The sequence below is a fragment of the Protopterus annectens genome, chromosome 1.part0 (genome assembly GCF_019279795.1).
Source record: "Protopterus annectens isolate FY-2018-M chromosome 1.part0, PAN1.0, whole genome shotgun sequence".
In the NCBI taxonomy this organism is placed as follows: domain Eukaryota; kingdom Metazoa; phylum Chordata; order Ceratodontiformes; family Protopteridae; genus Protopterus; species Protopterus annectens.
The window spans coordinates 1,576,113,423-1,576,140,514 of NC_056725.1; positions in this window are offsets into that span (position 1 = coordinate 1,576,113,423).

A 27,092-nucleotide genomic window follows, 5' to 3' on the forward strand; every position below is an offset into this window, starting at 1 on the left:
TACCTTTTACTAAGTGATAATCTGACAAAATGTTAATCCAGCCAAACCAAAGAACGCAGCAGCCTATACAGAAGTTTTCAGAAATACCCTGTATGATCATGTAAACATATGCATACAGACAGCTGTGCCTATCAGAAATAGGCACAAAACAAACTTAAAAACAACAGATACCCTGGTGGAATTGTAACACAAATAGGCTGTACGACAAAAGAAAAAAGTTGTGGCTAAAATTAGCAAGGCCAAAGCCCAACAGAATAACAATTCTCTCATCAAGCTAAACAAATACCTAAGAAGGCATATTAAGGCTATGGAAGGAATTTTGAGGTAAACATAGTCCCCCAGGGCAATCACAACAATAAGGCTTTCTTTAGCTATGTCTGAAACCTCAAGGGAAGTACACAAATATGTGCAGAACTGATTGTAAATGGACCCACATATGTGGAGCCAGAAGATATAATAAACCTGCTGGCTAACAAGTTCAGCTCTAATTTTACCTCTTTCTCTCCCCTGTCTACCCCTTCTTGCCCAAATCCACCATTCAGGTAATACCATCAAACATACCCCCCAGCCATTACTAAGAAGCAGGTCCTAGATACGTTATCTAAAGTCAAGAACCCTGCATCTATAAACCCTGATAGTATCCCAGGATGCCTCCTGAATAGCCTGAAACATGACTTAACATGATTATTGAAGTTACTGTTTAATCATAGCCACCAGACAGGCTTTGTGCCACCCAAACTGAGGACTGCAGTAGTCATCCCTCTCCACAAGGGCAGTCTGTGAACTACAGACCCATAAGTATGATCAGTCTCTTATGCAAAACCATGAAATGAATTATCATGGGAATGATTAATAATGTCATAGGGAAGCTTCAGTCAATGAATCCAGTCCAGTTTGGTTTCGTCAAGGGCAACTCATGTCTAGTCAACCTAGATGACTTCTTCAAAAAGGTCACTAAGGCAATAGATGAAGGCAAGATTGTGCATACTTTGATCTGGCTAAGACATTTGACACAATATGCCATCTGGGCATTATAAATAAACTCATCTAATTGGGCACAGAGTCTTATATTATGTGCTGGATGGCCAGCTACCTCTCATACAGGACCCAGGAAGTTAGGATAGAGGAAATCACCTCCTCAAATAGTCCTGTCACTGTCAGGGTCCCTCAGAGCTCTGTGCTGAGTCTGCTCCTTTTTTGGCATTTACTTCTTGGAAGTCAAGGCCATGATGAAAGGCCTTTGGCTGACCATGTTTGTAGACTGCAAACTAGGAGCTTTCATTGAATCTGCACAATACACTAACATCCTACAGGAAGGACATATATAGACACATGACTGTCACCAAAGCTGCAGCTTAAAACTCAATACAAAGAAGTGCATATTAGTACCTTTTGAGAAACTGGCTATTCTAGGAAAGTATCTTACTGATAACACACTCCTAAGAATTGACCCGGTAGTTAGGGATTTGAGGATGTATATAAATAGTAGCCAGGTTTTCAACCAACATATGTGTAAGGGACAGGGTTTATATCTTAGAAAATTCCCCTTCCCTGAAACAGGCTTGCCATCAGTGTGAAGCAGTGCTATGCCCTAAGACTGTACAAGTGTAACTTGTACCAGTGGACAGAAAATCAGAAATTCACCCCTAGTCTAGCACCTACGTCTCTAATGAACACAGGCAGCCTATAATTCACGTCTCATCTTACATTTAGTTTACATATTCCTCTTAAAGTAACCCCTTAAGCACAAAACTTGTGGAATACATTTGTGATGCATGGATAGCCTTATAAGTGCCCCTGTTTCATTAGTCTACTATATTCTCATGAGTCTATGAACCTATAAATCTTGATCAATCCTAACAGTTACAGCTGGACTAACTATTATGGTGGTGTGTAGGTTAGGTTTGCAACTTAGCACAATGACAATGGATTTCTAACTCAATTTGCAAAGACTGAAGCTGGGTCACAGTTACAGCCTAACTTAGATATAACCATTATTATTCCTTGTTTCTAGAGTTATTGTTTAGTTTTGCCTTAACTCAGTCCTAACTGTAACACTAGCAGTAAAGAATGGGGTTGTACTTAGATGAGGAACAAAGGCCAAAAATGAGGTACAAATTTTAAAAACTTGTCCTATTAACTTAGAAAGTAGCTAGAATAATACGTTGTTCATTATCATCCATTTTTCTATGGGATATGAAGTCTGAAACTCAAATGCCTGTTATTGTTTAATAATGTCAGTCATCAATGAGTTGTCAGGAAACCACAAATATTATGAAGAATATATTAAAAATATGTGAGGCAAAAAGCTGGACTCTTTGCTAAAATCTGGAAGTTGAGAGGTATGCCATAATTCCCCCGATGTAAGAGTACAGCAAGTTGCATCCTGCAATGCTGAACTTGGTTCACTCATTTTTCACTTCCATATATACTGTGTATCTCTCAGCAAACCACTTATTCAGGCCAATAACCTGTATGTCACCTGTAAACACTAGTGATCAATCTGTGTGTTTCATGGTTACCAAATAAATAAAGAAACCAATACACACATTTATAATGTTGAATTGTACAAGTGAACCACAGAGAATGGAATCAAATTTTCCTAAAGTGAGCTTAACTACTGCTAAGGTAATGCACACATTGTTTGATAATAATGGTTTAATTTAAGTTCTAAACTGTATCATATAATATGTTAAACTGTTTCTTTTTTCTGAAATGCTGCAGTGTTACAGGGTTTCTTAACATAACTTACGCATGTGCAGTCTTCAGAATGTTCTCTTCTTTTAAGCACAGTCTACAAGGTAACTTTTAATGTGCATTGCTGAATAACCATAGAAATATTGTTGTATGTCAAAGCATCATACAAATAAAGAAAACATATGATAACTGAAAAGCAGAAGAAACACATTATCGGAGTAAATTATATATATTGACCAAAAGTTCATACAAGCTGTTTAGAAATGAGATTATAAGTTAGTGAAGCTGATGCAGTCGAGGACATCTGTAGTTGAGAGAGAGAGAGAAAGATAAATAGTCAATGCTTGTCTCCTATTTTTCCATGTGATTGTGTTAAAGACATGTAATGTTTCTACTATATAATTCAGTTTGATTTGCTTTAGTAAATAACTATGAGTTTCTTACATATAACTATTTTGAAAGTGAGTTTTAGTATACAAGTACAGGATTAAAGATGTTGTTTTTCTTGTTTTTCTTTTGGCTTTTCCTGGTTAGGGGTCACCATAGCAGAACTCCGGTCCACTAATGATTGGCAGTCAAGTACAGAATTAAAGATAAATTTGAAAAATGCAAAAATTAAAAGACAGTAACATTGCAGTAATCATTTAAAATGTTGGGATACACTATAACCAGTCCCATTATGCTGAGATTGAATGACTTAAAAACAAACTTACAATATAAGTCAGAGATGGCTATTCCTCACAATATTCCCTTTTCTCTGAGGTAAGGCAATGTTGAAGTTTGTATATATAAGTTTGGGGGTGCCCCCCAAATCTGAGGGTGCAGACTGCATTGCCCACCTGCAAAATAAAAGAAGTTTAAAGGAGAAGAGTGATGTGTGATATTTGTTCTTCTGGATTTTCAGTATTTTTTTGGCATATTGGCACTCAGCATTATGAGTGACATTTCTATAGGGAGCCTAACATGTCATATTCCTACTGATTGCTATTTTCTAAAGCTACGAACAAATAAAACCAACTGCAGAAGAGTGAATAAGTAGAGATTGGTGCCTCCCCAAACCAAACACCAGGTGCAACAAAGTGATATAATAAAACTTTAAGACTTTATTAATAAAAGTTAAACGTGAGCGCTTTCCTTTAATAAAATATAAACTTCCTCAGACAACCAAGCAAAAACAATGCAAAGTTTAAATAATGCATGCCCTTGCATAATTGGATGAAAAATCCTGACACCATCACAAAAAAGTTTAACCCTTCTATCCCAAGAAAAAATAATAATGAATTAAAAAACGTACATATAATAAATGGATGACAAGAGACCATGGGGCCTCCATTTAGAATTAAAATAACTGAGATGACAGATTTTATTGAGAGCACATAAGTGGCCAGGCATTAATGAAATTATCTCTATTACACCTGTGTTAAAGCTTAAAGCTTTAGAAAGAAATAAAATTGTGGAAAATTGAACAAATGTTAGTTAATAATGAACATTTTAAATTCCTATTTATTATATGTATGTTTCTTAATTCATTATTATTTTTTCTTGGGATAGAAGGGTTAAACTTTTTTGTGATGATGTCAGGATTTTTCATCCAATTATTCAAGGGCATGCATTATTTAAACTTTGCATTGTTTTTGCTTGGTTGTCTGATGAAGTTTATATTTTATTAAATGAAAGCGCTTACGTTGAACTTTTATTAATAAAGTCTTAAAGTTTTATTATATCATTTCATTGCACCTGGTGTTTGGTTTGGGGAGGCACCAATCTCTATATTTTCTAAAGCTAACTTTAATTCTAGCATTCCTTTTAAATATACAATAAACTCATGAAGTTATTTTTAATTTGTGAATATATACTTACACATCTGTAAATATCACAAAATGCACTATAAGCTTCTGAAACAAACAGATGAAGAACAGATTTACTTTATGAAGCATTTCATTTTAATATGTTATCACACAACATTCTGAACCATGTTAAAATATACATGAACAGCATGTACCCAAGATATATTCATAGCATCATAATTTGTACCTTCAGATATACCCTCGTGTTATTGTATTCAAGCCTGTTCTACTAAACTCTGAACTAGCTCTAGCTGAATCAGTTATGAAATCACCAAATTAAATTTATACAAAATTTACTTAAAAAAATTAATTAATGGCTATTATTATAATTTTAAATACATATATGTCATAATGTATTCATAGCAGTCATAAGCATTGTATGCCTGTGTGTGTCCATGAGTGGGTATCGTTTGTGAGATGGGAAGTGGTGTTTACATAAAATTGTACTTTATATGCATGTTACACCTATGGCACATCCAACTGTCATCTGTGCATTGAAAAACACATCCCTACAAAATAACCTTTCCTCTCTCTCTGTAAATGCATAAATGCACAAACACACACACACACACATACACACACACACACACACATATATATATATATATATATATATATATATATATATATATATATATACATACATACGTGTGTGTGTGTGTGTGTGTGTGTGTGTGTGTGTGTGTGTGTGTGTGTGCGCGCATGTGTATGTATGTGTGTATCTGTGCCTTTATACATTCACATAAACACAGGCATAAATAAATATATTGAAGAATGGATGTTATGTAGCCACTTGCTGTTACACATTCTTATTTCATTGCTGCTTTACTTTAAAATATTCTGTCTTAAAACTGTTTTCCTTTAAAGTATCAGAAGGTATTTTGAATGTTGCAAAAAGGTTCAGAATTGTTTCAGGGGCATTATTGCTGAATACAATGTACCAGTTAACAATGCTACTCATTTTTAATAAATACAAATCTCATTCAATACCTTGGCCTGTGAAGGATTACAAATTTATTTTGCAAAGTAAACCAGAACTTTCAGGGTTTTAAAAGCAATCCTTCTTACAAAATCTAGACCAAACTAGTTTAAGGAAAAGAAAACAGTGAAGAACTGTCACCATGGTAATACTGTCACCATACAGCTATAGAGCTGATTTAAAGCCCAAACTTTTTATTAAATAACTGAAAGAAACAGGAAGACACAGTGTGTAGAAAAAAAGAAAAAAGAAAAATTGGAATGCTTATGCGGTGATATCACTACTCTCCCACAGTACTGATTTACTTAGGAGGCACCAGTGTCCATTGATTGGTTTCAAGCTAATATTCTAGGACTCAGGGTGACTATCTTCCCTCTGCCTGAATGCCTTTTTTGTTGTGAAACAGTAGACTGTTTCTCGGGTTTGCATAAAGAGATGAATAATTGAGTGCAGTTGCCAGGAAGTCTGAGCCCTTTCCCTGCTAACAATGCTCAACTTTATCACCTACTTGGAGTTCAGAATCCTAGTTATAGCCCTGGAATTCTAATAAGCATTTTACTGGATTTCTTCATTACTCACTATCGGGCATCTGTATCGTTGCCCCTTAGCCTATATGCATTCCCTTTGTTATTCCTCAGTGGTTGCATTAGTCAATTAAATTGTTATATTTATTCAACTGTATATATTAATGTGGTCCTGATAAAATCTAATCCCTGATTTTTGTCACCTCCAGCTCAAGAAATGATTTTAATAATAACTCATCACATCCCACAGAATGTCTTCATAAATGCATTCATCATACACTGTGTTTTTTCTCTGACTATGGGATTTAACAGTGAAACACAGCTGGTGTTTTCTTCCTGCTGAGCTTAGAGTGTAAATAGCAACATGCAGTCAGAAAACTGAAGCAAACCAAAAGAAGGATTTTTAAACAAAGCTGCTTCATAGCTGAAAGAACAAAATACAGGCTGTCATTTATATCTGGTCATGCACTGCTCCGTAGGTGAGATTTATGCCTGACAGAAATGTAAGGCAACTAGTCAGCCCTTAAAATGAGTGTGGAAATGCCTTCTCTACTGCTTAGTATTAAACTGGAATGTCTTTTGCAGTAGCAGTTCATTCATAGCATGACTTTCTTCCAGGAAAACTGCACTGATTACATAAGTTAAGAGGGTCTTTTTCATCAATACCACTTTTATTATTTCACTGTTAAAACAAAGTTGAAGGCTATTAGAATTGTTTTCTTCATGGATGTGGAATTATCTGCTTTCTAAGTAAAGCAGTTGGCTAAACTATTATTAAAGCAGAATTCACCTTCATTTAGTTGTTTAGTTAAAATGACATCTGATCCTGGAGCAAAGTAAAAGAAACATTTTCTGATTCTTTTCATTTGTCACTTAAGATATTTTGCCATATGGACCAATTATCAGCACTAGAAAAGACTGTGGATTATTTCTTCAGACTCTTCAGTTTTCATCTTCATTCAGTTCCTCAGTGTAACCTTGTTTAGTGCAATTTATTTACTTAGTTTGCTTTATTTATTGTTTCTGCTGAACTGTGCATGTTTGAAATAAAATATAATATTAAGTAATCATCTGTTTATTTATTTTTAGACAAGCACATAGTACTCCATATCTTAAATATCTGTCACTATCTGGATGGTGTAAGCACCTAGGATTGCTTCAGGTGCAGAGGAATGTTCTGCCCACATGAAGAAAACAGACAATCATATATGTTAGACCTCTGTGTAAATATTCTAACATTTGGATTATTTTGTGAAGCAATATAGTGTGGTCATGCAATAATAAAAGAGCTTGTTATAACAGTCTGCCTCACCGTTGATAATACAATTGTACTCAGCTTATATTCAGACTGGTAAAGCTATTCTGCAGAGTTAGAATTTTACTGAGGTTAAATGATCCAAAATACATCAACAGGAAGAATTCTCCAAGAAAAAAAAAAAACTGCCAGGGTATCCTGAAAACTCCACTCTGATAATCAATTTTTTGGGGGGGTGCAGATGAGCACACCTATGCATCAGCAGTTGATTACCATGCATAATAAAGCCACTGCTTTCAGTGTCAGTAATATTAGTCGCACAATAAGTAAAATGCTTGCATTTGGTAGTGGAAGACTAGAAGGCTGTGGGTTCCATTCCCTGTCTAGGTGACTGAATTCCTGACATTGCAGTAGAGCATTAAGGGGATGTTGCATTCCTAAGAGAGTCTTCTGTCTGATGGCATAGTAAACTGAAGAGCCATTGTTTTAGATGAAGTGGTTGTAAAACATCCCATGGCACCTCTTGAAAATAGTAAGGGAAGATCCCCAATCCTCTAGCCAAATTTCCCCTAGTAGTAGACAATAGCATAGTGGGCCTAACCCATTAATCAAAGGATGCAATAATTTAACAAAAATGTATAAAGATGTCAATAAATTTGTTTGTCATTTTTGGAATATGAGCACAGGCTGCAAATTGTAGGCTGCTGGATGGGTAGATTAGCTACTTGAAAATATCCCCTTTGAGTGCAGCACTTTCATCAAACTATTGAAATAGTATCAAAATATACATATTCTCAAAATCCTAAGTAAAACAGATGAATGAAACTTATAGAGATACAATTCATATCCCAAATTAAATAAGGAGCTCTGCAAGAATGTGGTGGCACTGTGGTGAGTCCAGCTGAATTTCTTTTCAAGTATCTATGGTTTGAGCTTAGTTGCAGGTTGTTGTTTTGGTGTACTATATTAATGCTTCAACGTCTTTCTGTCAATAATTTGCTATGGTAAATGTCTGCATGGCAGACAATAGTTTCATCAACAACTCCATTCACTGAATGTGATCTTTTCTCCTTAATCTGGAGATGGTTCTATTTGGAAGTATATTGGGTGAACCACCATCCTGGCTAGAAGACTATGGTATAAAAATTCTTAAGTGCAGTGAGGCTCTTTGACTTTTGTTGTGTATATTCACCCCTCTGGGTCTGATGAGTATGGTAATTAGGGCTTATTTCATTATAGTTTCTGAATTGCTTAATTAGCTCTCTCAGCAAACCTATTGAAGATCATGAAGATTATTTTACAATGCTGTGCACATGGCTGAGCAACTGCGGGCAGCTACACTTATGTGTCGAAAGCCAAGTATGTTAGAGGGAAGAGAGTTGCATCCCATAGTTAATCATCTGAAGATGGAGTCAGTTTGGAGCATGCATTTTCCACAGCAGATAGAGAAATGGTGGACTGTCCTGTTTCACACTGTAGATTGCCATTGTATGAATAATAAAACAGTGCCTATATTTTATTAGTTTGCCATCCATCATGAGTTACTTCATCAATGATCACCACTGCATGGAGGCTGGAACATTAGAGAACTGCTTTGGATGTCAATTCTCTGTCATTTTTTTCCGAGATCTTTGAAAGTGAAACAATTAAGGATGGAGAAGAAGAGGTTAGTATTCCTTTTAGAACACAGAAGTGATAATGAGGAGGAGTCCAAGATTTTACCAAGCATTTAGTCTGATGTTAGCACAGACGATCAAGGGTATGAGCTGATAATGAGCAGTTGCCTGTAATACAGGGTTTGATTCCTTGAGCCACAATTTGTCTACTGCATGACCTTGAGCAAGTCATTTAGCCAGATAGTGCTCAGGAGCAGTTGGGACATTTGGCTAGGCTCCTCAATGGTCTCATTGACTGAAATCCTAGTAACTAGTTATGAAACAAACTTATAATCATCCATAAGCATTAATGACAGAGGCCTCTGCAGGAAGAGGCCTCTGCAGGAAGATTATACTAGATCAAAGCATAAGGCTAATGTCTGGAAAATCTGACCAAGGCTGTCAGCTGTGCTAATTGCATTCCACTCGGTGCCATCACTACTACAGTGACATGAATTGTTCCAAGGCTAACAACCTCCTTCTTCAGTGGGGGGGAGGGCTGATGGTTGGGCACAGTTCCTACCATAATACCTCTAAGTAAACCATCATTTAGTTCAACAAATAACCTGCTACTGCATGACATCATCTAATTTCTCATTCTAAACTGTTTATGTCTCTAGCCCTGCAGAGATTGAAAGAAGCAGACTACAGCACCCAAGAGAGAGAGAGGCTATCTGTTGTGAACATGCCTTTGTTTTCATTGTAGCCATTAAAGATAATTCTGTATAACTTTTAAACAGCTTTATCACATTTGTCAGTGCTGACACAGCTCAAGAGTGGTAATACGACTGCACAATTTTAAAAGTGCACTTCTGCATGCCTCCTCTGGTTTAAAATCCTCACATGTTTATGTTTTACATACCTTGATGGGAATGGATACCATTCCTAAGTTAGGGCTTAATTAAAGTTCGTGAAATCAGTTTTGCTTCCATCTTTGGCACTTGATATAAGTACTCACTTCAGCACCTGGAATTTACCAAGGATTGCCTCTTTTTCCAGTTCAGATGGTGTTACTTATATTGGTAGTACATTTAGATATGTTTGAAGATTCTTTTTTATTAGCCTAGTTTTTCCTACTACAAATTGAACTACCAGCATATCCATATTTTACATTACACTAGATTATTCTTAAAAGTACTTATATTTTACAAATTTATGTCATTGAGTTTGTAAGACACTGTAGTCACTGGGTGTAGCAATTTCAATAATCAAAGCTATTTCTGTCTTTTTCTGTTGAACTACAATATCTGGTCTGTTTCCTTCTTCCCTCTTAGTTGCTGGTATGGGGTGATCCCACATAATCATTACTTCATCATTTTCAACAATCCGTTGTGGTTTCCATTGCCAATGCCTTTTAACTGCCTCTGTGTTGTAATGTTTACAAAGTATCCAGTGTAACACCTTGCCATATTGTTATGTCTTTCATTTCACAAAACTTCAGCCATGAGTGTATCGTACCCTGCAACAAGATGTGGAACTGTTTGTAGTCCTGTACTATATTTTTCTCTATCTCCTATCTTTTCCAGGGTCTATATTAGAAGAGTGAAGCAACAAAAGAGAGAATGCTCTTTCGTCGGCACGTAAAACCCGAAGTCTGAAAACAGCGAAGTTACAGAACAGCAATTTTCTTTCCTGTGGAAAAGAATTGCTGGGCCGTTCTTGGGATTTTGCGGTTTTCTCCACTGTGGAGCGATCTCGGAGTTTGTATATTTAAGTAGGGGGGGGTGTGGGGGCATCATTTTTTTTTATTTTGGAAGGGCGATGTTTTTCCCTGAGAAAAAAAAAAATCACTGTTCTTTAACTTCGCTGTTTTCAGACTTCGGGTTTTACGTGTTTCATTGTTTTGTTCTTCTAATATAGACCCCCTTTTATATGGATTTTATGAACCCTCTAGTATGTAATCCACTTTCTTGGGTTGCCAATATTAACCTTTCATCTTTTGGTTTAGATTCACCTTGTCTAAGCCTTTCGCACAACAACGCTTGGCCAACATGCAGCTGTTCCATTAGATGTATATACTTTCTGATGTAATTGTGATCTTTTCATTTACCTTTTCTTTTTTCTGGAGCCTATTCATTGTATTCTTTCTTTTGCCTTTTTGCACTTTCTGTTGCCACCTGTTTTTTATACACATTTCTGTTGTCACCTGGTTTTTATACACATTTGGTTGGATTTCCATTCCTCATTTTTTCCTAAAGGCTTCTGCTAACCTAAGCAAAGTGGTCATCTTAGATTTATTTTGTTCATGTTTTAGAAATGTCAATATGTTTAGATTTGATGATGCCAATAAATATGTATACAGTCCATACTCACCAACGTATATGTATAGTGAATTTCAAGGAGGCTCATGCCTCCTTCAGATTGAGGGATACATAATCTTAGCAAACACTGGTTCTTGTATATCATTTGATAGGCATAGATCAGTTTTCTTGTTTTCCTATCAAGCTTATCCAACTCTTTCTGTAGCCAGTCAATCACCCCAAAGCTATAAGTTAAAACAAGAAGTGCAAGTTCATTTATAAACTTTATTTCTAGATGTCAAAGCAGATTTCAGTATTAATTGTAGTCTTCTAAACATTTTTTACTGAACTTTATTCTCATTTTTTCACACTGTATCATTGCTCCTTCATTTATTCCAAGATATTTGTTTACTAAATCCCACTAAGGTTAAACTGATATCCATAAACTGTCATTTACATTATGGAGAAAAATACAAATAAATGAAGAGCTGGGTGCACTCATCCCAGGATAAAAAAATCATGCCCAGCCTTGACAATGGCACTAGATCCAGGGCTAGTAGAAAGACCAGTGCAAAGTCCTGCAAGGATGATAGAGATCTCACCGCTGTATTAGGCCCTGATCTAACAAATAATCTAAGAGGCCTCACTGTGGGAATAACAAAACAATAGTCCACAAAAAGTTAAAACGTTTGTAAGCCATGGAAGATGCAAGGAAGCTGATAAATGGACACTTGAGGACAAAAAAGAAATTCTGTTTTGCTTCTTTTGTGCAACTAACCTAGAGTTCCTGAAATGGGATTACACTGCAAGAGCAAGGGAAAAAACATAAAGAAAAAGAAACATATTAAAACAGAAAAATGGCAATACAAGAAAACATTGAGTGAATTGAAAAAGGAAGCAAAAAATGAGGTATTAACAGAGAAAAAAAAAGTCCACAGTTATTTGCAACATTAAGGAGAGAGGAATGGACTTGAGCGAAGAAGGAAGACAAGGTGAGAGGACTGGACCACAGATAAGAAGCAAGACCTAATAAGGTACAGTTGTTATGCAGAAAATAAATCAATGTTAAATAATAATTGTAAAGCAAAGTCAAAAATATTTGAAAATACATATAGGCAAAGGCAAATAGACATGCTAAATGTTATAAAAAAAGAGAACATTAGCACATAAATCTAATGTAATGACAAGTAAGCAGTCTGATACAGAAATGGAGGAAACTGAAAATGAAGTGACAGGTCACTTACAAAGTGAAGGACTGAATGGGAATCCCAGACAACCCCAGGCAGTTTATTTAAACAGGTACAGCTTGAATAAGTGACACAGGAAGTAGAGCAGTGTATTAGTACAGCAAATCACATGACAATTCAGTTAAATGTCAGTAAAGATGTTTCATAACACGGAATGTCACGGTCATTTCAAAGCCATACTTCCACACAGGGGCAGAAAGAGCAAGAAACACAAACCATCAATCAGGAAAAGCATAATTTAACAGAAGACCTGCTGAATTTGATAGAAATGGATGAAAATAATAATAATAATAATATGTATAAGAGACAGAGGCTGGCAAAAATGAATAAGAGACAGCTTGTCATAAAATTAATAAGCCATATTAACAAATTAATTTTAATAAAGTAATTGGAACTATAAAGAATAAACCGCATGATTTAACAGAAATTACCAGAATATATTATTGTGCAGTGAAGTTAATAAAAGACAAGGTATTACCAAAGAAGCATAAATTAGTAAAGGAAAATAAAGAGGCAAATAGATTGCCACCATTGAAGCAATGACTAGAAATATTTTTGAAACATTTAAGAAAAGGATGTTCATTATTGGAAGAATACAATGAAGTCAATTAAAAAATTAGCAAAGTGAATGAGCTAAAACAAAAATACGGTATCAAAACAGATCAGGATTTTAGTTATGCTATCTCTGTCAAATTAAAAACCACTGCACAAGCTGAAAACTTAGGAGACACACTGAGAAATCTAAAAAAAAGGATACAAAACAAACATTTTAAGGATGACACAAAGAAATTATATGGGGAACTAGGAAAGAAAATAACAACAGTTGGGATACCAGCAAGAACAGAGGAAATCCATGCATTTTGGAGAAATATCTGTGAGTACCCAGGTGAACACAATAAGCAGGCTGTTTGAATAAAAAAGTAAAAAGAGAATTAAAAGACTGTGATATAGAAGGTGTGATTGGAATGATGTAATTGCTACTGAGATAGAGATACAATTAAGAAAGGTTCCCAGGTGGAAAGCACTGGATCCAGATGCTGTATCTAACCTTTAGTTAAAAGTTTTGACATTTTTGCACTATGATTTAGCCTTGACTACTTATATGAGCAACATGAAATGACACCAGACTGGCTAACAACTGGAAAAACATACTAATTCTTAAAAGTGTACCCTAAGAACTATTGACCAATAACCTGTTTCCAAACAACATATATTTTATAGCAGCAACGACCACAAAAAAAAAAAAATACCAGTGAGAAACAGCTCAACTTTCATATATTTAATACAAAAAATATATTGTACTTCTCTCTTCCCATTTCTTCATAATGCCTCCACCAGCATTGTTAGGTGCATTAGATGTATCAGCACCTGTGTTTTTATTACCATTAAGATGAATGTCTCCACTATTAACTATAGTGGTATTGGTAGTAGTTATTCGTTGATTTGATTCACCATTGCAATTAGGCATTTCCATGCCTGATTCTCTAAAAATCCTTGGAAAGGAGCACAGAGACTCACTGGTCATATTATTTCTCAACAACACCACGAACTCAAATAAATATAGCAGCAACGACCTTTAGAGAATCAGGCATGGAAATGCCTAATTGCAATGGTGAATCAAATCAACGAATAACTACTACCAATACCACTATAGTTAATAGTGGAGACATTCATCTTAATGGTAATAAAAACACAGGTGCTGATACATCTAATGCACCTAACAATGCTGGTGGAGGCATTATGAAGAAATGGGAAGAGAGAAGTACAATATATTTTTTGTATTAAATATATGAAAGTTGAGCTGTTTCTCACTGGTATTTTTTTTTGTGGTCGTTGCTGCTATATTTATTTGAGTTCGTGGTGTTGTTGAGAAACATATATTTTATATATGAGAACTGATACAGATACAGTATACTGTCATTTATATAAAAAATCAATCATGGTTATAGAACAGAAGGGGAATAAAAGAGATTCATAAAGGACAAAAGACCATCTTTTGTTAAAAAATCCAAAATTGAGACTTGCAAAAAGAACAGGAACCTCAGTATGGCATGGATAGATTACAAAAAAAAATTGATAGCATTCCTGATTTCTGAATTATAGAATGCTTGCACATGTACAAGATATATCAGACATTGATAAATTTTGTTGTAGTTTCTATGAAGAAATGGAAACCACCTTGTAGAAGAACTACAAAAAATGACAAATTACTATCCAGAGGTGAAAATCCAGCATAAAATATTTCAGGATGATTCTTTGTCACCATTTCTGTTTTGTCTTGCTTTCAACCCATTAAGCTGTTTATTTAATAACCTGGGGCATAGGTTCAATCTAACATAAAATGTGGGACAAGATAAACACACAGCTATATAAACAGCAATGTCTGTGTTACAACTGCATGTCCTGGACCCCCACATTTGTCAACAGTAAACAGGCTAATTTGAAAGATGTTTTAGAAAAAGGTGCTTCTGCTGTAGAGTATAACATTTCTCGAATGAAAAAATGTGGTTGTTGCATTTTTGTAAATTCATTTATGATGGACGGAATGTTTACATAAGTAGTTATAAGAGATCATTGAAATGTCCAGGACACTTTAGTTGTAACACGGACATGGTTGTTTATATAGCTACGTGTTTATCTTGTCCCATGTTTTATGTGGGAAAAAATTCATGTAAATTGAGGCTATGGGTCCTGGAACATAGTAGGGATATCAAAAATAAAAAACTGTCCAGTGCACTATTTATGCACAGTAAGGAATGTAAAACTTTTAAAAGATTTTTATTTTTTGTGATTGACAGGATTCCTAAGGGTGATGCTGGTGGGGATGGGAAAACTTTACTAAAAATTAGGGAATGTTTATGGCAGTTATGCCTGGATGCAACCAGATCACCAGACATGAATGACAAAATTTCTGTTTCTAGTTACGTAAAATACAAATCACATTTTATCTGACAGGATATAATACTAGTAAGGTTATAGTGCATTACATTATAATACACCATACCCCATCTTATTATGTCAAGCTATTAGTGATCTTTGTTGTACTGTCAATTTTAAATGTGTTTTAAAATGTTTTTAAATTTTTATACTGCTTTAGAACATACAAAGCATTTTGAGTTTTATGCTGACATTTTGCAAATGTTTTGACTTACAGTGGTGTGTTTATGTTTTAGTTCAAAATCCACATTACAATGGGCTTTTATAAGCAGAGGTTTGAATTGGTTAATTGTGCAAAGTGTTAATTGTTATTTATTAGTGCTTAGTCTGGTAAATGAATAAAGTTTGTGCACTCTTTGGCAAGTCATGGATTTTTGGTTTTACAAGTTTTTACCTTCGGGTGGATTATTTATGCCATAGACAAGTGTTTTTCCTGACCTTCCTTGAGCCCACCACCTTTTTGTTTTTAGAGACTTGCCACTTATACAGTATGGTAGTATGGAGTATTTATTTGCTCAGTATGTGGACATTTCAAAGCAAATTATCTCCCTTATTAAATCCAGTGGGAGAATTAATGAAACGGATAATGTAGATTTATCTCTGACATCGATGCAGATGGAACTGTTGACTTTAAACACACCACCCCACCACCAAACACTCCTATTGTCAGCAAAGTAGGCAACAACGGCTCTGGAAGGTTACGTTCGGATGAGCAGACGAGGACCACGCTTCCTGACTTTGAGATGTTGTTAGCTCCAACCTCTCTCAATGTAAGGCAGTTAACTGAGAATAGAGTGGAATATGGCAGTTTTAATACCCAGGTATAACAATTTGAAAAGTTAACTAAACGTTACAAATCCTTACAAATGGACAATGTTTTTTGGAACGGTCCATTGAATTGAAGCAAGTGCCAAGGGGATTAAGAATCTACAGGTTACCGATGGGTATTTCCAAAGATTCTGAAGCATTTCAGGACCTCCTGTCCTTGTTTGACCACACAGGTATGGACATTATGCAGATTATTATAAGCGATAATAATGTTACGTTTCTAAACTAAAAAATTACTTTCTTAGCCCTAAAAATGAGCATTTATAATGATTTATTGCTTTAACTGAACAAATCTCATTTAGAAAGAGTTTTAACAGATATAGATAAATATGTTAGGGCTGGTTTAGAAAGGAAGCAAAGGAAAATTTTAAGGGACACCTGTGCATACAGAGAAAAAAGAGTGTACCACAAAAAGTAGGGGTGGTGCAGTAACAAGTGTTCTACAGAATAATAAAGGGGCTATGGACGGTCCTGAAGTGGACACAGTGGTTGTACAGACTGATATTTGTGAGAGTAATGATGCTTTTTAGACCCACTTCCTGTGAGGTGTTCCGACAGGATATGGAACTGCGATCAGAACAATATCAGGACAATGCCAGTGAGGGAACAAGTCTATCAGCAAAGGGGGAGGAGGGGTGGCCCACAGAATGCACACCGGAATCAGTGGTACATCAACAGTTCTAATTACAACCCCAGTTACAACACCACATACAATTAAGCTCTGTTGAAGCTAAGATGGGACTTGAAGGTTTGTTTACTGAAAACAATTTTAATGAAAATGACAGTTTGGTCGATGATGATAGGGATTTTCTCAATGCTGAACTTTTTTATTTGTATTAATGATTGTTTGATTTACAATTTCTCAGACACTGAAATTTCAGATGACTATGTGTCTTTGTTGAGAAAAGGGTTTTTGTTTGTACCCAATTTTCATTATGAGGTTGGAAGTTATTTTTGCAACTTAAATTATTCACTAGCCTTTTAAATCTTATTTTTTGTGAACAATGGTAACCCTTACAGTGAAAATTTTGTGACCTTTAAGAGAAGTAGTACATTTATTCCTTTGAGTAAACCCACAGTTTTGGTATTTGAAAGACTTTGTGAAACTCAGATTAGGAGATGTATTTACACTGAAAAGCAGCCTATTCAAAATCTGTCCATTGGTGAAAAATTTTGTTTGAAACAATTAACAGAAACTAATCACTACAGAGTCATGAAATCAGACAAGGGTGGGGGATAGTGATTATGGCTAATACTGATTATTCTTGTAAAATGTAAAAATTATTGTACGATTCTAACACTTACACGAAAGTCTCTAAATTTGATGTGTATAGAGCATTTGCCTAGATTGATTGGCAACTGCATGAATTTTTGTGTGAGGGGATTATTTCTGATGACGAGTACAAATATTTGATGGTAGATAGCCCAGTTATCCCGTCAATATTTGGCAGACCTCTCAACAGACCCTATTTTGTAGGGACATTTCTGATATTTCTCAAAGTTTTGTTCCATTCCTCATAAAATTGAAAATAATTCTGAGAATTTCTAAGATAATAGTGCCAACATTTAAAAAGTGCCCCTAATTTGGGACTTTTTCCTTAGTTATTTTTTAATTTGTTTCAAATTCTGCTGGTAAAAGTTGAGAGCTCTGATATTTGGTATCCCCAAAATTTGCAAAAATAGGAATTGTCCACCCTTTAGACCAATTGTCACTGCTAGGGGTTCAAAAACTGAACCCCTGGCCTCTTACATAGACATCACATGTAAAAAAGTGTTGGGCAAATTTCCTCACATTTTAAGAGACTCTTGGCATTGCCTGGACATTATTAGGAATTTAAATACTAAAAGTGAATTGATGGCATTAATTTATTCACTGTGATCACCCATGATACAGGACTCAATTTCTTTGACAGTATTTTGGTTAGAAGTAGTGACTTACACCATGTCAAGAGGGGTTTACTTGTTGAACTTATGGAGATGGCATTACTTAACAATTTCCTACTTTTTGATGGTGAACACTTTAGGCAGATTAATGGTGTCACAATGGGTGCTAAATCGGTTCATCGGTTCATAGGTTGGTACTAGGCTATCGCCCCTCTGGCTTATACAAGTCTAGCCATAACAATTCCCTGGATATTTCTTCCCACAATAGTTTCTTCCCTGGACCCCTGTCTAGCAGGGCGACTGATAGGATCCCCAGGGTGAATTTCATATCTCCCATCCAATTGTCAAGGTTCTTTTGAAGAAGGCCAAAGAGTCACTCTGCTTGACATGTATGTACAGTCTATTCCAGAGTCTGGGGAGTCTCTGGGTCAGGAACCTATCCCTCCAGTGCGTTTTGTTCATTGTGATGACAAAGTTTAGATCCTTGGAGCGTGTGGCTTTGAGGGAATTGGGATTTCTTTAAGTGTAGCATGTCCAACAGCTCTGGGTTTGACATGGCCTTGTTCATAGGTTCATAGGTTCATAGGTAGGTACTAGGCTATTGGCCCTAGGGCCTATATAAGCCTAGCCAAAAAGGTATCCTGGCTTTTGCCACCCAAGAAAATTATTTTCCTGTGTCACTGTCGATCAGAACCACAGAAGTGATCCCCAAGGTGAATTTCCTATTTCCCATCCAATCATCAAGATTTTTCTTGAAGAGTGCTAATAAGGAGCTTTGTTTGATATAGACAGGTAATTTGTTCCAGAGTATGGGAAGTCTCTCGTACAGGAATTTATCCCTCCAGCATGTTCTGTTTATTGTAGTGACAAGGTTTAGGTCCCTGGAGAGTGTAGCTCAGAGGGATTGGGATTTCTTTAAGTGGAGCATGTCCAACAGCTCTGGGTTTGACATAGCTTTGTATGTTAAGCAGAGATCACCTCTGAGTAGGCGATATGCGATGGAGTAAAGCTAGAGTAGGGTATTTGTTTGTGGCCAGTAATCTTCTTTGTGAGGTATTTCTGCGGCCTTTCCAGTTGTTGTAGATGTCTTGTGAGGTACATACCAAAAGGAGAATTGTACTCTATAATGGGTCTAATGAGTGACAAGTAGAAGGGAACAATGACCTCTTTTCTCCTGTATGAGAAACTTTTTGTGATGAGGTGTGCCGCGTAGAAGGATTTCCTGACTACGGTGGTGATGTGATTATCAAAGGAGAGACGACTGTCCACCTGTGTCCTAAGGTCTCTTATCAAACTTTTGGTGTTAAGTAGACTACCACCTATGGGGTAGCTCATGGGTACAGAGTTTTTCCAAAGTGGATGACAATGCACTTTTTGGCATTGAGCTTGAGGCCATGGCTTTGACACCAGGCATCTGTCTCTGTGAGGCCCTTTTGTAGGATGTCCACATCGTTAGGAGTTTTGATTATGGCTCCTAGTTTGCAGTCATCTCCGAACTTCATTAGCCAAAGACCTTCTGTGTTAGCCTGTACTTCAGAAAAGTAGATACCAAAAAGGATAGGACCTGGGACTGAACCCTGTGGTACTCCACTTGAGACTGGCCTGAAGTCAGATTTGGAGTCTGCAACTTTCACAGTGTGGGTTCTGTCAGTGAGCCAGTTGGTAACCCATCTTGTCACATAGGGATTTATACCTAGTTTAGTGAGTTTATCTATAATTCCAGAGTGGATGATGGTGTCAAAAGCCTTGGCGAGATCTAGATAGGCTGTGTGAACCACCTTACCCTTGTCTACAGCTTTGGTGACTGCTTCAAAGAAGTCTATCAGGTTTAGGAGACATGGTCTGCCTTTTACAAACCCAAACTGGGTGGGGTCCAGAGTTTGGAGATTACCAATGTCTTTGTGTATAAGATCCATGATGCATGACCTTGCAGGCCAGGCTCGTTAGGCTAATGGGGCGGTAGTTCCCGGGGTCTGTGGTGGCTCACCCTTTGTGGAGTGGGATAACCATCGCTGTGCGCCATTCAGTGGGCACAAAGGCTGAGGTGAAGCTATGAGTGAACATGGTGCTTAGATGGGGTGCCAGTTCATTCTGCAGTTTGTGTAGAATGCAGCCTGGTATGTTGCCAGGTCCCATGGATGCTGTGTTCTGGCTTTGGAGAGTGTGTTTTTTACCTGTGCAGCTGTGATTACAGGAACTTTGCATTCTTCCAGTACAGAGATGGGCCCTTTAGGGGGTGAGAGGGGAGTAAAGTTAGCACTGAACCTATCTGCCAGGATGTTGGCAATATCAGTTGGTTCTGTATATTTAGTGCCATTGTGCTGTAACTCAGAGCAGATCTGAGTGTTGCCATTGAGATTCTTGACATAGCTATAGAATGCTTTGTGTTTGTCTTTAGAATCCGTAATGATTTTGTTTTCATAACTAGCTTTTGGAGGATTTTATGAGGGATTTCAGCTTCTTAGTGAGGTTTACCAGGGAGTTCCTCCAATCATGGGATTTTACTCTTTTTTTGCAACAGTTTCTTTCTTCTGTTGTAGAGGTTGTTTATGGCAGGTGACCCCCAGATTGGCTTCCTTTTTTTGAGGAGAACATCTTGGTTCTGTTAGGGATAGCACAATCCAAGCACTCATGTAAATGCTTATAAAGTGCATTTGTGCAGGATTCAGCAGTTGTACCTCTATTGTCCATCTGCATGGGTGTCCTGAAGTTTGCCACTTCTGTCTTAAGAAGCATGAAGTTGGCTTTAAAGACATTTTTTACTGTGGTTTCCCTGATGAGAGGTGGGGGTGGGATGTGGATGTCTAGGGTGATTAGCTTGTGGTCAGATCTGACCAATGAGGGGTTGACCTCTGGTGTGGAACACCAGTCACCCATGTTGGTAATGACCAGGTCTAGGATACTGCTGCCCCTGGTGGGGGTGTGGATAAGTTTATCCAAGGCATTGGAATTTATGAATTCCAGAAAACATTGAGGAAAAGAGTTGGTACATGAGTAGTTTTCCCAGTTAATGGTGGGGTAGTTGAAATCACCCATTATTAGGGTGTTGGGTTGTACTCTAATATTTTCCAGTGTATCAAGAAATGAGGAGTGGGAATCCTGGGGCAACGTGGGGGATCTGTAGCAAGTTGCAGTTTGGATTGCGGTCTTGCCCAGCGTTAGTTGCACTTGAATAATCTCAGATGCATTATGCTGAGCAACTAGCCTGGAGGTATGGATATCCTTAATGAATATGGACACACCTTCACCTGTAGTGTTTCAGTCCAGGTTAGGTGGCCGAATGTTGTGGTATGAATTATAGCCTGATAATACAGTGGTGCTCTCTGGACCCTTGAACCAGGTCTCTGTCACTGCACAGATGTCGATGTTTTCCATTTTAAGGAGTGCCTCGAGTGAATGCATTTTGAGGTTTAGACTTCTAGCATTGAGTAGCATTACCCTAAGATTTTGCTTGCTCGTACCTGCTAAGATGTTAAATTTGTCATTTGAACCTTGCCTAAAAAAGGCACTAGAGGGCTGGCAAGAGCCTTAGCCAGTATCCGGAATCCCAAGGGCGACAGGTGGAGGCCATCTCTGGAAAAGCATCGTGGTCTGTCGATCATGTTATCCCAGGCAGACAGATACTGGATCCCCTTAGAATGACACAAGAAGCTTAGCCAATTTTTGAAGTAAATCCTTTTGTCCTTGTACTGTGGTATCAGTCTGGGTGATGGCAGGATGCTACTCAGGGCTAGGATCATACCTGCCTGGGCTATGAGATCGTACAGCTCCTCCATGTCTCTTTTCATGTAGTCCAGGGACGTACTTCTCAGGTCATTCACACCAACATGGACAATAATAGAGTCATATTTGTACTTGTTGTGGAGTGACCTGAGTGCGTGCATTATGTGGCAGATCCTGGCAGCAAACAGGAAGCTGACAGTAACTTTCTCCTTGTTTAGCCTGGTGAGTGGAACATTAATGTGCCTGACTATAGAGTCACCTATGACTAGAGTGTTGGGTACGTTGTTATGCCTTATGGGCTGTGGTTGAGTGGCACACGGAGTTTGTGGGCTATGTGTCATTTGGGTTGTGTTGGAGAGTGGAGGTTGCTTGCGTTTCTGCTTTGGAAATCTTTGTTGCTTGAGCAGATTTTTGTTTAGAGCCCCCACAAATGTAGGTGTGTGTTTCGTGTTTCTATGTGTGTGTGTTTTGGTGGTGTAGGTTTTGAGGGACTATGCGATGAGTGTGGTGTGGTGCAAGTGTTTACCTTCTCCTCTTGACTGTCTAGTCCAATCTTGGGTGAAGAGAGCTTTGCTTCCAGTTTTGCTATATAAGTGCATCTCTCACAGGATGTAGTGTTGCATGGTAGGAGGAGAGGGTTGTCTGTGTACATGAGGCAATTGCTGCATTGCCCCAAGATGCCCAGATTCATCAGGTAGACAGGAGAAAACACAGGGAGCTGACCCTTAGACTTGCCTGGATAGGTGCTTATTTATTAAGTACTAAAAACTGTTTTCCTCTAGACAAGTGAGGAAAGTTGAGTGCTGTAGTAATTTGTAGATTATTTAGTGCTTACAATGAGTTCTGAACAAGTGCTGAGCTCAAAGAAACAGATTTTAGTGCTAAAACTAAAAAACTGGCTAGTTCTAAAGGAAAATTTAAAGAGCAGACTTTATGACACCAGGAATAGTTTAACCCTAGCTAAGCGGTGATGCATAAAGTGTGTGTGTATATATATATATATATATATATATATATATATATATATATATATATAGATAGATACATATCCCATACAGAACGCCGATAGCTCACAACGCCGACATTCGTATGGCCGACCCCATATGGTCGACGTTCAGAATATCGATAATGGGGAAACGCTATCTCCCAATAGTGCGGAATGGAAAAATTTCCATTCTTGCACTGTACTGCAATCTCTGAGTTGGTATATTAAAGGTATGGGGGTGCGGGGATCAGAGCCCCCCACGTAGGGTGCAGGGGGGCATAGACCCCCTACTAGCACAAAAAAGGACATTTTATTTTCCATTTTTGTGAAGTTCTGGCACTGTCGATATTGTGAGTGTCGACCATATGGCGTCGGCCATATGGATGAGGGTGTTTTGGGTAGTTGGTGTTCTGTAGGTGATTCATATATACATATATATATATATATATATATATATATATATATATATATATATATATATATATATATATATATATTTTTTTTTTTAATATAACAGTAGCACTTAGCAAACTGATTTAAACAAATTAACCAATTAACCAATAAAAAGTGATAAACTGAGCCCTGTTCCAGCAGTCTTCAATCAGAGAAATTCTAACTGCACACCCCTGAAACTAGGATGCAGGGGAACCTTCTCCAATAAATGATGGTTTGGATTGGTGCTCAAGTTATACAAACAAAGCTAAATTCAGCAGGTCTGAATTTAGTCTACACCACAGCAAACAAGGCATACCAATTTCAGAAAGAAACAGTTCAAATAAGCAGCCACAATAAGACTTTAACCAGAAATTCCCAGCTCAGAAGGGCGGAATCTACTCTCTCCTCCCACAAGAATGCAGACCACACCTTCTTCATGTAAAACAACTGGCCCAAAGCCCAAGTGCTTAAACCAGAATTAATACACTTTTAGAATAACAGACACTAAGCCTTCAGTCAACAACTCCCAACTTAGAAAGATGTAAGCCACCTGTCCTGCTACAACAGTGCAGACCACAAACCTTCTTAATGTAAATCAACTGGTCTGAAGCCCAAGTGCTTCAAGCCAAGACTTAGAATAACAGTTACAATTTAATCAGGCTACTAACAAGCAGTAATAAATACAGCAGAATAAATTCAATAAAGTACTTTTAATGTTAAGCAGAGATTTCCTCTGAGTAGACGATATGCGACAGAGTATACCTGGAGTTTCTTTAGATGGTCAACATAGGGCATCTGCTTTAGACCTGTGATTCTTTAAGTGATGTATTTCTGTGGCCTTTCCAGTTGTTACAGATGTCTTGACAGGTACATACCAAATGGGGTTTTGCATTCTATAATGGGTCTAATGAGGGATGAGTAGAGTGGGAAAATGACATCCTTTTTTCTGGATGAAAAGCCCTTGGTGATGAGGTGTGCCATATAGAAGGATTTCCTGACTGTTGTGGCAATGTGGTTATCGAAGGTGAGACCACTGTCCACCTGTGTCCCTAAGTATCTGTTCACATTTTCAGTGTTTAGTGTACTGCCACCTATGTGGTAATTCATGTGTACATGTTTTTTCCCAAAGGGGATAACTATACATTTTTGGCATTGAGCTTGAACCCATGGTTTTGGCATCAAGCATCTGTTTCTGTAAGGCCCTTTTGTAGAATATCCACATCATTTCAGGATTCAGTAATGACTCCTAGTTTGCAGTCATCTGCGAACTTTGTTAGCCAGAGTCCCTTGGAGTTGGCCTGTACTTCAGAGAAGTAGATGCCAAACAAGAGCGGTCCCAAGACTGAACCCTGAGGTATTCCACTTGTCACTTTTCTGAAACTAGATTTGGAGTTGGTTACTTTTACAGTGTGGGTTCTGTCAGCAAGCCAGTTGGCAACCCATCGAGTGATGTAGGGATTAATGCTCAGCTTAGTAAGTTTATCTATGATTCCAGAGTGGGGGGATGGTGTCGAAGGCCTTGGCAAGGTCCAGATAGGCTGTGTGGACCTCCTTAGCCTTGTCCACAGCTCTGGAGACTGATTTGAAGAAGTCAGTCAGGTTCAGGAGACAAGATCGGCCCTTCATGAACCCAAACTGGGTAGGGTCCTGTGTTTTAAGGTTGCCAATGTCTTTGTTTAGAAGTTCCATGATAATACATTCCATGGCCTTGCATATCAGGCTCATCAGACTGATGGGGTCGTAGTTCCCAAGATCCAAATTGGATCCCCCTTGTGGAGTGGGATAACTGTAGCTGTGTACCACTCAGTGGGCATGAAGCCTGAGGTGAGGCTATGATTAAACATGACACTTAGGTGAGGTGCCATTTCATTTTGTAGTTCATGTAGTACATAGCCCGGGATGTCGTCTGGTCCCATGGATGCTGTATTCTTAGCGATGGAGAGTGCATTTTTTATCTGTGTGGCTGTTATTACTGGAATTTGGCAATCTTCTGGTATTGAAATGGGCCCTTTAGGGGGTGAGAGGGGGGTGAAGTTGGCACTGAATCAATCTGCCAGGATATTGGCAATATCCTTGGGATCAGTATATTTAATGACATTCTGTTGTAGCTCAAAGCAGATCTGAGCATTGCCATTTAGATTCTTGACTTAGCTATAGAATGTCTTGTGGCTGTCTTTGGAATCTTTGGCAATTTTATTTTCATAACTAGGTTTGGAGGATTTTATGAGGGATCTCAGCTTCTTACTGAGGCTGGTAAGGGAATGTTTTGCATTCTGGGATTTTCCTCTTTTCTACAACAGTTTCTTCCTTTTGTTGTAAAGTTTGTTTGTGGCAGGGAACCACCAGCTTGGCTTCCTTTTTTTAGAGAAGAACATCTTGGTTCTATTTGGGATGGCACAATTCATGCATGAGTGGATGTGCTTGTACAATGCCTTAGTGCAGGATTCAGCAGTCGAACTTTCAGTTCCTGTCTGCATGGGTGTCATGTAGTTTGCCACTTCTGACTTTAGTAGCATGAAGTTGGCTTGGGAGAAGTTCTTAACAGAGTTTTCCTTACTGGAGGATGGGAGAGGGATGTGGATGTCAAGGGTGATTAGCTTATGGTCAGACCTAACCAACGAGGGGGTGACCATAGGTGTGGAGCATCAATTTCTCATGTTGGTAATGACCAGGTCTAGGATATTGGAGACCCTGGTTGGACTATGGATTAGTTGATCCAGGGCATTGGAATTTATGAATTCCAAGAACCATTGGGCAAAAGTGTTGGTACATGAGTAGTTGTCCCAGTTAATGGTAGGGTAGTTGAAATCACCCTGTACTAGGGTATTTGGTTTTATCTTAATATTTTCCAGTATGTTTAGAAAGGTGTAGTGAGAATATTGGGGCATGGTGGGGGATCTGTAGCAAGTACAATTTGGATTGCAGTCTTACCTAGTCTTAGTAGCACCTGGAGAATTTAACACTCATTGTGTTGGGCAACTAACCTGGTAGTGTGAATATACTTGGTGAATATGGACACTCCTCCACCTTTAGTGTTTTGGTCCTGGTTTGATGGCCGAAAAGTGTGATAAGTGTTGTAGCCTGGTATTGCAGGGGTGCTGTCTGGAGCCTTGAACCAGGTCTCAGTTACTGCACAGATATTGAAATGTGCACCCATCTATGTTAATTTAGTATTAGCAGAATGGGAAAGACAGCACGTGTTCACATCTAAATATATGTCCAATATAATTACTTATTTACGTTACCTTGACAACATACTGGTATTGTGGAGTGGACCTAAAGATGAACTGGATGAATTTATATGCTTTTTAGGTAGTACAACAAGATTTTTAAAGTTCACTAGTCAAAGTGACAAGGAAAAAATAAATTTTTTAGACATTTGTTTATATAAGCAAGGTGGTAATATAGTTTCCAGTATCTACCATAAGAAAACTTATAGTAATTCATTTCTCCATTTTGAGAGTTGTCATCCTTATTTTCAGAAGAAAAATGTCATAAAAGGACAAATGGTCCATTTATCAAGATTGGTTAGTCAAGATGAATTATTTTAGTAAGCAATTGGTAAAACTTATTGATATGCTCAAAAATAGAGGGTACCCAACTGACCTTTTGGTTAAGATATGTAAAAAATGTCTAAGAAAAGGGCTATTACATTTTGCCCTATATTGTTGGACAAAAACAGAGAAGTGGGTCAGAAAAATGTAAATATTTTTACAGAACAAAATTGTTTGAATAAGGGTGATATGATGGTGTTGGAATAAAACCACAGAGCACCAAAGCTAAAGAATATTATTCAAACAGCATGAGACAGTTTCCTGATGATATGAAGGAAACACTGGGACCCACCCCCACATTT